The sequence below is a fragment of the Piliocolobus tephrosceles genome, chromosome 14 (assembly GCF_002776525.5).
Source record: "Piliocolobus tephrosceles isolate RC106 chromosome 14, ASM277652v3, whole genome shotgun sequence".
NCBI lineage: Eukaryota > Metazoa > Chordata > Mammalia > Primates > Cercopithecidae > Piliocolobus > Piliocolobus tephrosceles.
In genome coordinates this window covers 31,353,970-31,359,963 of record NC_045447.1, presented here as the reverse complement: position 1 = coordinate 31,359,963, position 5,994 = coordinate 31,353,970, and the positions used below count along the sequence as shown (strand labels likewise).

Genomic DNA, 5,994 nt, shown 5'->3' with positions numbered 1-5,994 from the left:
ACACAATATACATATAATTTCAAATAAAAACTGATACAGTTTGGAGGTGTCCCCACCCAAATGCCATCTTGAATTGTAACTCCCACAATTCCCACATGTTGTGGGAGGAACCAGATGGGAGGTGATTGAATTATGGGGGTGATCTTTCCTGCACTGTTCTTGTGATAATAAATGAGTCTCACGAGACCTGATGGTTTTAAAAATGGGAGTTTCCCTGCACAAGCTCTCTCTTTGCTTGCTGCCATCCATGTAAGATGTGTCTTGCTCCTCCTTGCCTTCTGCTATGATTGTGAGGCTTCTCCAGCCATGTGGAACGGTTAAGTCCACTAAACCACTTTCTTTTATAAATTATCCAGTCTCGGCCGGGCGCGGTGGCTCAAGCCTGTAATCCCAGCACTTTGGGAGGCTGAGACTGGCGGATCACGAGGTCAGGAGATCGAGACCATCCCGGCTAACACGGTGAAATCCCGTCTCTACTAAAAAAAAAAAAAAAAAAAAAACTACATAAATTATCCAGTCTTGGGTATATCTTTATCAGCAGCGTGAAAGCAGACAAATACAGAAGGTATAATATTAATTTTTTAAGCACTCAACACTATGCAATGGACGCATTTCTGTGTCAACTAGGTCATCATATTTAATGGCTATTTAGAATTTCATTGCATGTTTTGACCATGATTTATATAACCAATTTCCTATTAGTAGAAATTTAACTGTTCAGTGGCTCCTGCCTGTAATCCCAGCACTTTGAGAGGCCAAGGCAGGTGGATCACCTGAGGTCACAAGTTCGAGACCAGCCTGGCCAACATGGTGAAATCCCATCTCTACTAAAAATGCAAAAATTAGCCAGGTTTACAGGATTACAGATGTGGTGGCTCACATCTGTAATCCTAGCTACATGGGAGGCTGAAGCAGGAGAGTTGTTTGAACTTGGGAAGTGGAGGCTACAGTAAGCCAAGATTGTGCCACTGCACTCCAGCCTGGGCAACAGAGTGAGACTCCAATCCCCACCTCCCCACCCCCCAAAAAAGAAATTTAATTGTTGAATATATTTGCTATTACAAACGAACAATTAGATCAATAACTTTAACTTATATCATTGTTCATTTGGCTAATTATCTTAGGATAAATTTCTAGGAGTAAAACTTCTAGATTTAATAGTTACACAATTAAAATTTTCATATTATTAAACTGTCCTCCAGAAAGATTAAATCAGTTTACACACTGTGATGATCTTGTTTTTATTTATATTTTTTAGTACCTTGGTGCATTTGAATATTCTTTTTTTTTTTTTTGACAGAGTCTTGCCCTGTCACCCAGGCTGGAGTGCAGTGGTGTGATCTTGGCTCACTGTAGCCTCTGCCTCCTGGGTTCCAGCGAGTCTCCTGCCTCAGCCTCCTGGGTAGCTGGAGTTATAGGCGCATGCCACCACACCCAGCTAATTTTTGTATTTTTAGTAGAGACAGAGTTTTAACACATTGGTCAGGCTGGTCTCGAACTCCTGACCTCAGGTGATCCACCCACCTTGGCTTCCCAAAGTGTTGGGATTAAAGGCATGAGCCATTGTGCCCGGCCTAAATATTCTTTCATATGTTTAGTACCATTCTGTTTCTTATTTATTTATTTAGTTATTGAGACAGAGTCTCACTCTGTCACCTGGACTGGAGTGCAAGGGCAGGATTTCGGCTCACTGCAACCTCTGCCTCCCAGGATCAAGTGATTCCCCTGCCTCAGCCTCCTGAGTAGCTGGGATTACAGGCACCTGCCACCACGCCTAGCTAATTTTTATATTTTTAGTAGAGATGGGATTTCACCATGTTGGTCAGGCTGGTTTTGAACTCCTGACCTCAAATGACCCGCCCGCCTCGGCCTCCCAAAGTGTGGGAGTTACAGGTATGAGCCACCACGCTTGGCCTACCATTGTATTTCTTAATTTGTGAATTTCCAGTTAATCCTTTTTGCCCATTTTTCTGTTGAACACATTTGTGTATGTTTTTGTAGGGGTAATGACACTCTATCTCTTATATATGTTACACATACATTTTTCCCCCATTGTGTCGGTTAAAATTCTTCATGGTCATTTGCATGTTTGTTTTGGTTAATCGTTTTTGCTTATTAAAGTTTTCAATTTTTATGTAGCAATTCTATTCATTTCTTTCATCCTTCATTATACGTAATAGTTGTCATATGGAAGAGGATTAGACGTTTATGAAGAAGACAGAATCAACCTGATGGGAGAAAGTTGCAGCATGGCAGATTTTTACTAAAATAACAAACAACTTTCTCCCAATTAAGACTGTGAGATATGGAATGCGCTGTCTCGCAGGTAGTGAGATCTCCATAATTAGGGGCTGTTAAGCATGAATTGCATGACCACCCGACAGTGATGCTGTATGGGGTGAGGCCGTATGGCCTCTGGCATCCTTAATTATTTACAAGGCAGATTTTTAATGGAATGCCAATAATGTAATTCTAATTGTTTTTCCCAGAGAACTTTTTTCAAAACTGCAACACCATGCAAAATATGAGGTTTCCAAGAGCAGCTGGACCAAAGTTGATGTGGCAGATCAGGCAGCACTAAATGAAAATAGCTCAGAACCACTGAAAATTATAAGAAAGCATACCAGGACATTGTTAGTGGTCATATGCTTGTCATTCATGAGTTTTACTTTCATCACCATGCATCACCTTCCAGCCACAGATATTTCCATTGAACCATACAAAGGTCATAGGAGCTGACCTCTCATAACTGCGAATGCGGAGGGATGTAGGCAAAACTGACTTCCTAGCATAGGTTGATTGTGGGCATAACCAAGTCTTTTGAGAGTAACAGAGCAAGGTGGTGCCAGGTATGAGTGTAGAAGCAATCTAGTATGATGCTGCTATTGTAAAATTGGTAGAGCTGAATTACATAAAGGAGGGAAAAGTTCTCACCAAGTAAATCTCAGAATAGGATGAGGCTCTATGAGTCTTAATCCATCTGACTATATAGTCGTTCCCTTTTTAACCCTGGGTTACTGCTGCTTGGTTTAGCAGAACTGGGGAAAATAGGGTCAAACTTAGACCTGGAAGAATGCTTTTACTTTCTATGAATATAAAGTAATTGAATGAATAATTACATAATTGAATGAATTCTTACATTCATTCAATAATATATAATGAAACACTACAATGTGCAAAGCATTGGGAATTCAGCAATGAACAGGAAAGACAGCAGCTCACAGCCTAGAAGGGAAGTCACCTTTAAACAATTAATGACATCATAGGTTGTGAAAGATACAAGGTGCTTGGGTCGTTCACAGCCATGGCATTGAAACCTGTCCAGGATATCCGAAAAGGACTTCTGGAAAGATTAAAATTAAAGTGGAGATTTAAGGAAGGAGGAAGATGTGCTGCCCCTAAAAAGGGAGGACAGGAGAAGAGAATAAAAGATGGGGCTGCATAAGTATTTCAGGGGAATAAAAACACGTGTAAAAGTCCAAAGCCAGAGAGAAGTTTAGATTCACACCTCTCTGGAGTGGTATTAGGCTGTTTCTGATGCATGCAATGTAATAGCAAGAACCAAAATTTAAAATGAGAGTTTGACTGGAGTTTGGCTCCCAGCCTTGCTAGTTCCTGAGCATGTGACCTTAGCAAATAACATAATCTGTCTTCAGATAACATAATCTGTCTTGACCTCAAGCTTCTCATCTGTCAAATGGCGATAATAGCACCTGCTCCACAGGTTGCTGTGAGAATGGGATTAGCTAATAGATATAAAATTTTGGCCAGTGTGGGGCTAGGTTTTAAATAAGCCTAATTGAAGCTGTCAGTGACCAAAATCTATTCTTTTTGCTTAGCCCAAATCTTTCTTGCTGTCTGTGAATATACATCAACTGGATCAGTTCAACAGAGTTTTACTCAGTTTCTACTTTGGGTCATTGTAGATTCAGGCACTGTGAGAATATGAAAGAAGTGTGCCACAGGGATTGAAAAGTAGAAGTTAGTTGGGAAGAGAAGGTTAAAGAGGTGTCTGTCTCTTACTTTGTTTTTGTTTTTTGTTTTTTTGAGATGGAGTCTTGCTCTGTCGCCTAGGCTGAAGTGCAGTGGTGCGATCTTGGCTCACTGCAACCTCCACCTCCCAGGTTCAAGTGATTCTCCTGCCTCAACCTCCTGAGTAGCTGGGAGTACAGGTGCCTGCCACCACACCCAGATAAATTTTGTGTTTTTAGTAGAGACAGGGTTTCACCATGTTGGTCAGTCTGGTCTTGAACTCCTGACCTCAGGTGATCTACCTGCCTCGGTCTCCTAAAGTGTTGGGATTACAGGTGTGAGGCACCGCACCCAGCCAATCTCTTACTTTGTATGCATATCTTCAACTCCATCTGGTCTATGAGCTCCTGCAGGAAAGGATCTGTAAAACAGGTCCTCTCTTTAATCCCAGTAAGATTCCCAAGTTTCTAATTTAGAGTAGGTGCTCAGCAAATCCCAGTTAAATAGAAGCAATGAAAGTTTGGGAATTTACAGCAGATTTTAAACAGTAGTAAATGCATACATAGATTACACGGGTTATCAGAAGGACAATCTATGTAAATCAGGGAAGGTTTATAGAGGTAAGGTTGGAAGGTTCAGCTTTTGTAGATGCTGTCAAAGAACTTTCAAAGTGGTTGTACCTTTTTATTCTTCTACCAGCAATGTATGAGAAATGAATATAGAGGGAACTTTCAGACTTTTTAATTTTAGCAATTCTGGCAGGAGAGGAGAGATATTCTATCATGATTTTATTTTGCATTTTCTTGGTGACTAATGATTTTGAGCATCATTCCGTATGAGTGTTAGCCATTTGAATATCCTTTTTGTAAAGTGTCTGTTCAAGTCTTTTTCTCACTTTCAAAAATTATATTGACTATTTTTATATATTATGAATGCAAGACTTTTGTTGAATTTATCAACTGTGAATCTCTTCTCTGAGTATGTGGCTCAACCATTTACTGTTCACGTTCTCTTTCTATGGAAGAAGTTCTCAATATTAATAAAAAATAGTATGTCAAATTTTTAAGGGTTAGTTCTTTTTGTGTACTATTAAAGAAATCCTTACCTAATCCAAGATGATAAAGATCTATTCCTAATTTTTTTTTTTAGCTTTAATTTTAGGTTTGGGGGTACATGTGAAAGTTAGTTAACGTAGATAACCTCATGCCATGGGGGTTTGTTTTACAGATTACTTCATCACCCAGGAATTAAGCCCCCAAAATATGGGACACTTCACAAATTTGCATGTCATCCTTGCAAAGGGGTCTTGCTAATCTTCTCTATATTGTTCTCATTTTAATATATGTGCTGCTGGAGCAAGCACAAGCATTTTTAAATGAAATCTTCTTTCCTCAACCAAAAAGAAATGCATGCATATGGTTTAAAAAATCCAGAGTCTGAAGGATAATGAAATGACAACTAAATCCTCTAATTGTGTGACCAAGTTCTTCCCCCCAAAGGCAACCACTGTTAACACTCTTTCATACAGGTTTATAGATATTTTCTCTATATATAGTTATAAAAACATATGTATGAATATTCCTTTTACTTATTCACCAAATGGTACATATTAATAAGACTATCCTGTACATTACTATTTTTGTTCAACAGTGTATCTCAGCAATCTTTCCCTACTGACCCCTTTGAAATGACCTCACTCCTTTTAAGGGCTTGCAGATAATTGTTTTGTATACAAGCTTTATAATGTAAAGCTACTGACCCCTCCTAAAGGGATCAATTAGGTTGTGTTTAGTCTTTTCTTATCACAAACAGTGCTGCAATAAACATCCTTGTGCATAGGACTTTGTGTGAGCAATGAAATGACTTGTTCCAAGGGTATGGGTGTTTATAATCCTGTTAACTCTGGCCAAATTATCAAAAAGGTTATATTGGCTTATACATACTCCAGCAGCATATGAGGGTGCCTTTCCTTTCTCTGGAGGGGTAGCATTTTTTTTTTTTTTTTTTTTTTTTTTTTTTTTT

At 39.2% G+C, this 5,994-nt stretch overlaps 1 non-coding gene across 1 annotated transcript; it reads right to left on the bottom strand.

Annotated features, from left to right (window-relative positions):
* Positions 1–5,228: 5,228 nt before the first annotated feature.
* Positions 5,229–5,335, bottom strand: LOC111536847. The gene has a single exon (XR_002729827.1). It is a non-coding gene; the product is annotated as a U6 spliceosomal RNA (small nuclear RNA).
* Between the last annotated feature and the right edge of the window lie 659 nt (positions 5,336–5,994).